We start from the raw sequence: 11154 nt of genomic DNA, 5'->3' as shown, positions 1-11154 counted from the left end.
TCATTTTCAAGATGTGATGCCCGGACGAGAAAGTAAATACAGCATGTATGGCCCTCCCCCCCCCCCCCCCCCCCAAATAAAAGAAAGTCTGGCTACTCTGCGGCACGCTTGTCTTTATTGGGGGGGGGGGGGAGAAGGGGAAAAGCATCTCCTCTGTTTTTTTTCTTTTTCAATTGGGCCTTCAGTAGTCAGCACTGTTAATCCGGCCCTGAATACACGTCGTCAACCTTGCGTACCTGTCTCGGTACACTCCTATCATGCCTCTACCGCCTTCCTGCGGTACACCATGGCGGCGCTCTCGCGCAATGTCTTCCAATAAAACATGAACCAACTTCGATTTCATGAAGCATTGCACAAACGCACTTTAAGTTTCCCGGCAGCAATCACGTGACACGCGCATAGCTACCAATTCTCTGTGAACACGCCTTGTATCATTCGTCAGCGTTAGCTCTGAGGTAGCGTCCTTGGCACCTATCGTCTTAACGCCACCGCAACCTCTAGTCCGCACGTTCAAACCTCGCTGTGGCACAAGTATTGTCCCCATCAACGCGGATGTGCGTTGCATCTTATAACGTCGCATCTTATTTATAATGGGGCAAATAATGTGTTCCTTTCTATAAAACATGCGCTGATGCCTCACTTGCGCAGCGTGTTACCTGGGGAAGGACACAATGTTTTGCTTCGGAAAACCGGAACGCGATCATACGTTTACACACTACACGCGCGCAGAAACCTCCTGTTCGCGAATGCGTGCCTTAGTAGCTCTGTTTACCTGTCACACATAACACAGACTATAATTGCGATTATGCATTAAGTAAGAAAACTAAAGAAGAAGCGTTTTAAACTGTTCTTTTCTCAAACATTTACTGCTACGATCCCCACAACACAAATTCTACAGTTGCACTTGTATGGTGCTGCCATCTGTGGCCCATTCAATAAAGCGTTTTGCCCCTCCAAAATTCAGCAGCGCCGTTCGCATGGTCTCGGAGGCATAAAAAAATCTGCAAAAGTCACTGACACTGCTTATGCTATCTTCACGCCACATCGGGAGAGCAGTTAGTGTTTGGTTATCAATCATTCACGGCCCTTTTTCCGGGAAACTTTCGCTGCGGCACGGAGCTGCGGCCTCGGTGATTCCGTGGTGGCCGAACGGCGCTGCTTGGTTGCGCTACAGTGGCTAGAACTCCTTCTAGCCACTGTAGTTGCCCCGCGAGTTACGCGAAAGCGAAAGCTAACGCCGCCTCGGCCTCGCGCAATTGGCAGCAGGACTACACCGGGTCTAAAGTGAATACGGAGGAAGGGATCAGTAATTTCCTTCCTCCATTAGAGTGACACTAACAGCGCATATACAGTAGTTTTATAGGTGAGTATCCCATAACAACTGTATGTGCTCCCCGTGGGAGCAAACGTGCAGCGTCTTGCCCTGCATGGCATCTACTTAGAGCGGAAAAGCCACCCCTCTCACACGTGGGAGCCAGCGCGGCTCCGTGTGCTTTCTCATTCGTTCATAACGCGCATCACTGGCGCAGTGACTTTCGCTTCCAAGGAAAAAAAAAATAAAGTGCAATAAACAGTGCTGAATTTTTCGATAACCATTGACCCAATTGTAGGCAAATAATTAAGCTAAGCAAACCACTCGTTTTTCAGTGAGCTTCGGTGACTTTGAGAGTATCTATCTATCTATCTATCTATCTATCTATCTATCTATCTATCTATCTATCTATCTATCTATCTATCTATCTATCTATCTATCTATCTATCTATCTATCTATCTATCTATCTATCTATCTATCTATCTATCTATCTATCTATCTATCTATCTATCTATCTATCTATCTATCTATCTACCTACCTACCTACCTACCTACCTACCTACCTACCTACCTATCTATCTATCTATCTATCTATCTATCTATCTATCTATCTATCTATCTATCTATCTATCTATCTATCTATCTATCTATCTATCTATCTATCTATCTATCTATCTATCTATCTATCTATCTATCTATCTATCTATCTATCTATCTGTCTATCTATCTATCTATCTATCTATCTATCTATCTATCTATCTATCTATCTATCTGTCTGTCTGTCTGTCTGTCTGTCTGTCTGTCTGTCTGTCTGTCTGTCTGTCTGTCTATCTATCTATCTATCTATCTATCTATCTATCTATCTATCTATCTATCTATCTATCTATCTATCTATCTATCTATCTATCTATCTATCTATCTATCTATCTATCTATCTATCTATCTATCTATCTATCTATCTATCTAACCGCCTACGATTTTAAGCTCTCCTGGCCGTTTCGATAATGGCATCGATTCCAAACTTGGTATGGCATAACATGACTGTATGAAGAACATATTTGACTAGTCATAACATGAAAACCATGAGATGTATGACTTTCCGCTCCCTAGCTAGCCTTTCAATAATGAGATTTATACCCAAATTAATGCAACATAACATGCCCGTATGACGAACATGAGTCCACCAATTTCAGTGTTCTTGCGACCGTTTCGTTCGCGAGATATCTACAGAAATCGGTACGTATGGCATGGCATCCAAAGCAACAATTTGTCCTCCACAAGAGGTCAGCGATAGGTCTGTAACTGACTGCGAACGTGGTTGGCCCGACCTAATTGGCAACCAACGTAGGACCGGTCTCGGAAATTGACATTGGCCTCACGGCGGCCGACGAGCCCGAGTGCGTGCCGCACGCGGGTTGACCATGGTCCGACCTTAGATGAGCGTCTATTTACCATTGGTTGCAGGTCAGTCGCCAACGTCCCTTGCTCTGCTTTTTTTTTCTATTTTGTGCACGTGACATTAGCTCAGTGCACATGTAAGACGAAATAAACGGTTGTAAAGTATGCACTTGTTATATATCGTGTAAGTACGGGCCACGTCTGCTGCCCCCGGGTGGCACGAGCGTTTTTAGGCGCAAAACCACCTTTCCTTCCTCCATGCGCAAAACGCTTCGTTCCCCTGTATAGCCGCCTAAAACCGACTTGACTTGGCTTGAAGTGTTTAAGTAGGTAGCGACAGAAACGCTTGACTTTGAGGTGGTTCAGGTAGCCTGATTACGACTGGCTACCACGGAGTTTCTCACTAACTTGTGCGAAGCTTTACGACGGTAGTTGTAACATTTGATTGTAAACTTGTACAGTAGGCATGCTGTGGTGATTTAGTTTCGTGGTGGGTGTTGGTTTGGACCGTGAGCTGGGTTCAATACCGAGAACCGCCTCTGCCTGTAGGGCAGTTATCGCGTTGCGTAAAAGTGTATGACTGTGTAATAGAAAGTGATTCACGTGCAAGTCGCTGCCGCTTTTATTAGTCCCTGCGCTGATGGGCGAGTGGAGCTTTACCGCGGTGCTCAGTAGATAACACCACATCTCTCGAAGTGTTTTCCGCCAAATCTACGAGCGATGATTACGAGCTGTGCGAGCGTGAATCAAAGACCATGTGTTATGTGATTTGTGAATACCTGTTTGATGCAAAACTATTGTGGCGTACGTACTACATGGACGTGTGGTGCATGTGTTGCTGGGGGTCGATTGGTATCAGTTAGACTGTCATTTGGGTGAATTACTTGGACGAACACATTTCATTCTTTCTTTAAGCTTCGCCTTGCGTGAGTGCGCGAGGAAGATACGGTACGCGCAAGATGGAAGCGACGGGATGGGAACAGTCGTTCGGTGCTCGACGTTATTGTCCACGACCAATTATGCTGTAACCAATAATGACAATCGGTTTTCTAAGCAGTGTCTCTTTAGGTGGACGTATACAAGTAAAAAAAGAAAATAAAATGAATCTTTATTGCTGGTAGCGTTGTCTAGCTGAAATTGCCGACCCCCAAGCATCTTTTCTGAAGTTGGTGAACGTTGCCGCTGCGCAGTCGTGTTATGCGGCGAAGTGCATGCAGCAATATACTGAGGTAGCGTGAATAGGCGCACGCGTATGTGTGTAAAATGAAAATGTAGCACTGTCATTAGGCCTCGTGTATGTGCTTTAATTATACATGCGCCGCCTCCTTTCTCATTAATGGTGATACGGTAGACAGCATTGCCACCGACTTTAGCCTTTGTAACGAGCCCATATCAATTTACCATTGAAAAAACATCTTGTGACAAGCAGTTCGCAAGGCAATACACTGCTTGTTTATTGCAAAATTAATTCAAGATTGTTGCATGACATCTCTGAAGAAGTGCTAAATACCCATGACAGACTCTAGTGGTACTCCACATTTGCTGCCATCGCATATATGCTCCAAATAGAAAATGATTATTAAGCAAATATGCACCCAAGCTAAGTATATGAGATGACCATCCATGTTTTATAAACTTTCTTTCAAATGTAGTAGTTCGTGGTTCGCTTTATGACGCCCTTTCCAGTAATCAAGGAAAAATAAGCTCTGAAGAATGGTCGAAAATCTTATGTGCAGTTTGTCAATGAAGCAGACTGACCTTTGCAAGAACTTGATTTCCGAAAACCACGTTGCGCCAGAACTAAAAGCAAGCTGGTTTCAGCAAACTTATGGTGAACCGATATGATAGTACATGTTCACGCATGTTACAGAGGCTGCTTATTGGCGAGACGGGGTAGTAATTAGGCAAGTGTCTGCCATCAGGTGTAGAGACGCATTGCATTCTTGGTCAAGTCTTAAAGAGATTGCTATGAAGGGCTAAGCTCAAAATTTCTTGACAGGATTAGCCCACAGCAGTACTTATTTAAGCCCCCATATAGTAGGGTTACCACTAAGGCTTGCAGCTACCATAAATAAGCTAGTCACTTTTTGAAACACCTCGTAAATAAATAATTATTGGCTTCACAGCAAGATGGAAACAAGGTAGGATTTTGCAAATGGCAGGATTAGAAGTTCCTTTTCTGGAGCACCGCATTTTTAAGTCCACAAGACGGCACTGAAGCACTTACATAATATTCTGAGAGTGATATTCAGAACTTCAGTTGTTTTAGTCCTGATAAAGGTGAACTGATTGCCATCTTCAGTCTGCCATCATGCACGAGCTTTAACATATGGTCTATTGTCATCTTGTGTCAATGACGCCGCATCCATTCCAGTAGTTTAACAAAGCTTATAACTTGGCAAGATGGTACAGCTTCACGGAGGGAATGAAGAGCAGAAGTGAGATTCACATAATGCACTTCCATTTGTGTTTATTTGTGGCTTTGCCGGCAGGTATGTAAGTAAATAGACACATACACAATATGACACTACAATTTCACAATCACTTAACATAAAAACATCACCAAACAATGCTCAAGAAAAATTTCTGCCTTTATAAGTTTCAACAGATGTGTCGCTAACACACATACACCTGCCTGGAATCCTTATCTCCTACTTGATATTGATCTCAACGGACATGCTTGGCCACTCATGGAGCAATAGGACAGATCTTTCAGGCCACTCTGTGGAGACTGTAAGTGCACTACTTACAACCCCTCACCACCCTGTCAGCATAAGTCGGCAAACTCACTCATTAGTCGACTCACTTGGGCTCACTCAGACTCGGATCAAGCCGTGAGTCTAAGTGAGTTTGGGTGAAAAAAAAATGTTCGTGTGTGAGTCCGAGTGGGTCCAGCTCATAAAAAAATTTTGGTGAGTCTGAGTCTGACTGAGTCCAAAGAACAAGATATATTTTAGGGGCAAAGCTCCTATAAGGGCGTTGGTCTGTCCATCCCTTAAGCGTGACCGCTTATACTTCCTCCTTTGCAAACTGGCCATTACTTCCTCATTGCAAACAACCCACTACGCCTCATCACTGATTCACCACTTCACCGACCATAAAGCCGTTATAATGAAGGGGGAACGAAAGCGACGTATAGCTACCATTTACGAATAATAAAATTTTTTGTATAAATATATACAGTGTTTGTCACGTCTTTGATGATGTATTGGGCGATATTCGTGAATAGTTCACAGATTAGCGATGAAACCCTCCAGCGCTTCACCCCACTCATCATAATTCACCCCATAGATGTGCTATGATTTTTTTTGAGTGTGTCAGAGTGAGTTCTACCTTTGTTTGCCTACCTATGCCTACCAATATGTATAGTCAGGATATGGATCATTTTATTATTAATCACCTACCTACTGTTATGCCTGCGAGTCCCCAGCGAACGTCCGTGCCTCTGAAAAAGGCGATCTGTGTCAAGGCCAGCCCGCCTGACGCGAACAACTCAACGGCGTAAACACGCGCGGCGCCTTTCTGGCGCGCACGTGCAGTGAGTCAGCGCAGCCAGCGAGCCCGTCGAGTAAACAACCGACGTCTTCCTGTCTGGGGGGGGGGGGGGGTGACGAAATGCCTGGCGTCGTCACTCGTCCTTGGGTGCAGCCACCAGCTGCGCAGCCTCTCCAGATTCGATGAGAAAGAATGACGCGGCCCAGCGGCGACCCCATTGGAGGATTCTAACTTCACGACCAGCGGCGCTTCTGGTTCGACATTTGGGTTGGACCCGGTGCATATAAAAGAAGCCCTGCGGCGCGTCGAGAGGAGACCCGTTTGACAGCGGACCCATTTGAGAGCAGACCTATGGGTTAGAGAGGAGAGTTCGGCTTTTCGAGTCTCTGTGGGCCCCAGTGCCGAATTTGTAACGCCTCTGTATATATGCTGTACATAAACCTTGTTTAACTCACTGTCATCTCGTCCGCTCGTCTATCAGCTCAGCGCAAAAGCAGCCGCGAGCTGAGAAACCTACGCTACCAAACGGCTGGTGACCTTCCCGGTGGAATTCGAAGCAGTGGCACCTTCGGGTCCGTGTTGGCGTCGCCGGCTTTCGAAACAGTGGTTGCAGCGGTAAGATTCGTAGCGCCCTTCGTAACGTCGTCGGAGGCGCGCGTCGCAACAGTGGTTGGCAGCTGCGGGATCGGCCGGCGTCAGCGACATCGATGCGGTGAGTGCCTGATGTTTTCCCCTCAGTTCACCAGACTACTCTAGCTCAGGTTGTAGTAGTTTAGAAAAAGGCTGTGTGAAGCATTTAAGTGAGCTTTGGTCGTTTCAAGCCAAGTCGAAGCGCTTTGAAACCAAAGTTAATGCGGAGGGTGTAAACACGGGAGTGTTTAAAATTGCTTGCGCATCTTGCTAGTATGCTTATAGTGGGTACGGCAAGTAGATTCTTAACAGGGGCAAACAGCAAGAGGCTAGTGTGAACGATGGAGAACCTTAAAGTCAAGGAACTCATCGAAATTTGTGAGGAACTCGGCATTACTTTGGGCCGTGCGAAACGAAAGCAAGCGATCCTTGAGATCATGAGAGATGAAGGAGTTTCGGCTGAGGAAGTCGATGAGGCCTGGGAGGATATCAAAGCACGCCGCGAAGAGGCTGAAAGGCGAGAAGTAGAAGCTCACGAACGTGAAGAAGCTGAAAGGCGAGAAGCTCGCGAACGTGAAGAAGCTGAAAGGCGAGAAGTTCGCGAACGTGAAGAAGCTGAAAGGCGAGAAGTTCGCGAACGTGAAGAAGCTGAAAGGCGAGAACGCCGCAAGGAAGCCAAGAAACAGGAGCGCCTCGAGTTGAAATGAATAGAATTGGCAATACTACAGTGTTCGCAGGCGCCTAGCGTAGCTTCTCCGACGATTCAGGTCAGCGGTTATAGAATTCGGGACCAACTGCCACCGTTCGTAGTAGGCGAGGACATGGCGAAGTATTTCGTCAAGTTTGAACACGTATGTGAGCGAAACGCTTTGGAGCGGTCTCTTTGGGCGCGGAACCTGTTAGCTCTTCTCCCCGGCGAAGTGTCCGACGCGATAACTTGCTTGTCGAGGGAAGCGTTTGAGAGCTATGACGAGGTTGAGGAAGTGCTCTTGAGACGTTATAAGTTGTCACCCGAGGCTTTCAAGCAAAGGTTCCGGTATGCTAAAAAGGGGAATGAGTCACACGTTGACTTCGCGTTTCGTCTTAAAGCCGATTGAATTGAATGGCTCAAGGGCGAAGGTGTTTATGGCGACCGCGATAAAGTGGTGGAATGCGTTGCATTGGAGCAATTCTACCGCTGCATCGAGGAGGATGTCAAACTTTGGCTGCAGGACAAACTTGGTGAAGTACAGCTTAACAAGGCAGCAGAGTTAGCTGAGGAGTATTATACCCGCCGAAAGCTGCATAGCAGGTTAGTGCGCGTTGAAAAGGATGAAAGGAAAGAGGGCTTTTCAAGGAAACCTGATCAACGAAAACCAGCTCCTATCGTAATTCAAGAAGGACCCGTCTCTTAGGAAGGACACTGTAAGGAAAGGGCAAACAGAAGCGGAGAAATCGAGTGAGGTTCCTAAACAACGCACTGATACCACACGTGTGTTTGAATCACTGAAGCCACTAATCTGCTACAATTGCAAAAAGGAAGGGCACATCGCGATAAACTGTCAGCAAAAGTTGGCGACTATCCGAGAATCGGAAAACGAACGGAAGCCGCTAATCTGCTACAACTGCAAAAAGGAAGGGCACATCGCGACAAACTGTAAGCAAAAGTTTGCTTTTGCAACAATTCGAGAATCGGAAAAGAACATGCGGTTGTTGGAGCCGTATATCCAAGAAATTAGGGTGAATGAGAAAACGTGCCGAGCACTTAGAGACTCAGCGGCAACCATGGACGTTGTCCATCCTTCATTGGTGTCTCCGGATGACTTTACAGGAGAACGCGCGTGGATCAGGCAAGTCGCTGAGGAGCAGAGTGCTTGCTTACCAATCGTCACGGTTGTCATTGAAGGCCCGTTCGGTAAGCTTCGCACCGAAGCGGCTGTGTCTGCCGCGCTTTACGATCGTTTTCCTTATCTTTTCTCCAACAACTCAGAGAAGCTTCTCAAAGAGCAGGGTAAATCGTTCTTCCCCAACTTAGCGTACATGGCCCTCACGCGATCGCAAGCGCGGAAGCTTTCGCAGACGCTTGATCTTGTTCAATGCGGTGAACTCTCAAGTGACCTTGTCGGCGGGTCGACGGAACCTCAGAGAAGAAATTTTCCGCGTGAGTCATGTGAGCAGTCACGCGAGCGGCCCGTCGCCGAAGCGACCGGCGCGGTTTCCGTAGCAAGGGGAGACGACATGGCGCCATTGAATCAGAGCGAGAGGGCTGCAACGCTCTCGCCTGTAGCGGAAAGTTGGAGTGAGCTGTCGAGGGTTGATCCAGAGACGCTCATTCAAGAGCAGTGTGAGGACCTCTCGATTAAAGCGCTAGAGGGAAGCTACATGAAAGCTTCACAAATGTTGTCGAAGGAATACTACGACAAATCGGCGAAGAAGCGTGCTTTTGAAGTAGGAAGTCAGGTAATGCTGCTGCACCCGTCCAAAAAGAACAAGCTTGAGGTTTATTGGGAAGGGCCCGCCAAAGTAATATCGAAGCTTTCTGGTACCAATTATGAAGTGAAATTGGGAAGGCGGCCGAACAAAATTTCCAACTTGATGAAACCATACGTTCAACGTCAAGCGGTCGTAAATCTGCTGTTGAGCGCTTCAGAGAAAGAGGGAGCAGAAGTTTTGAGTTCTAGTGATATGATCGAAAGGGATCGGAGGTAACCTTGGAGCAGTTGAACCTAGAGCCTAGCTTAAGTGAAGTCCAGAAGGAGGACCTGTGAAAGATTGTTTCCGAGTATGGAGACGTGTTTTCGGACCACCCCGGAAACACGAGGGTGATCGAACACGATATCGAGCTAAGCGGTGAGGAGTCAATCCGTAGCAAGCTGTATCGTTGTTCCCCTGTGCAAAGTCGCAAGTGTGAGCCGTTCTTGGTACCGCATAGGTATCGTCGCCTAAAAGTGGCCGGTTACTGAGGTGGAGCATGATGCTCCAATTGCACAACTTTGACGTTCGCTAAAAAAAAGGAAAGCTTAACGCTAATGCAGGTGCATTGAGCAGTGCGTTCTAGCTAGTACCCTTTCAACCTTTCGGTTTCTCTCTGGCGATTTTGGGCAAAATTTTGACCTCATCACGACCTTTGCTGAGCGCTCTCGTTCAGAGTGATCTCAACGAGCCAACTTTATGTTGTATTCTAATTCGTTACGTTGTTGTACGTGGGAAAAAAATTGAGTGGTCATTTTAAGAGTCTTGTGTCCCACATGTGCCTCTTGATGTAGAGGGAAAGAAATTCCGATGGACGCGTAGCTAGGTATATGTTGTACTATACTTTGTCTGGTGGTCTGTCGGGTGACCGAGGGCACTTGCTTGTGTCGTGTGTTGTCTGTTGTCGAACCGTTCTTGGAAAGTTGCAGAACCATCGACAAGTGCTGAAACCAAAGATCGTCAGAAAAGACGAGCGAAGCGGGTCGGCAAGTTGTGGCGACAAGTCAGTGGAGCTGGGATCCGTCCTCAAGAATGGGATGGGTTCCCTGAACGGAGTCTGGAGCTGCATTCTCCCCATGGCCCTGGAGGCGAACCTGGAGGGACCTGGCGAACGAGCGCGCCTGTCATCCGAGCCCCGTGGAAGCAGCTCGTCTTTTCGGCGCATTGTCTGGCGGCGGGGGTGCTGCTATGCCTGCGAGTCCACAGCGAACGTCCGTGCCTCTGAAAAAGGCAATCTGTGTCAAGGCCAGCCCGCCTGACGTGAACAACTCAACGGTGTAAACACGCGCGGCGCCTTTCTGGCACGCACGTGCAGTGAGTCAGCGCAGCCAGCGAGCCCGTCGAGTAAACGACCGGCGTCTCCCTGTTTGGGGGGGGGGGTGACGAAATGCCTGGCGACGTCACTCGTCCTTGGGTGCAGCCACCTGCAGCGCAGCCTCTCCAGATTCGATGAGAAAGAATGACGCGGCCCAGCGGCGACCCCATTGGAGGATTCTAACCTCACGACCAGCGGCGCTTCTGGTTGGACATTTGGGTTGGACCCGGTGCATATAAAAGAAGCCCTGCGGCGCGTCGAGAGGAGACCCGTTTGACAGCGGACCCATTTGAGAGCAGACCTATGGGTTAGAGAGGAGAGTTCGGCTTTTCGAGTCTCTGTGGGCCCCAGTGCCGAATTTGTAACGCCTCTGTATATATGCTGTACATAAACCTTGTTTAACTCACCGTCATCTCGTCCGCTCGTCTATCAGCTCAGCGCAGAAGCAGTCGCGAGCTGAGAAACCTACGCTACCAAACGGCTGGTGACCTTCCCGGTGGAATTCGAAGCAGTGGCGCCTTCGGGTCCGTGTTGGCGTCGCCGTCTTTCGAA

Source organism: Rhipicephalus microplus, chromosome 2 (assembly GCF_043290135.1).
Source record: "Rhipicephalus microplus isolate Deutch F79 chromosome 2, USDA_Rmic, whole genome shotgun sequence".
Classification (NCBI taxonomy): Eukaryota; Metazoa; Arthropoda; class Arachnida; order Ixodida; family Ixodidae; genus Rhipicephalus; species Rhipicephalus microplus.
Note: the sequence above shows the minus strand (reverse complement) of the source record.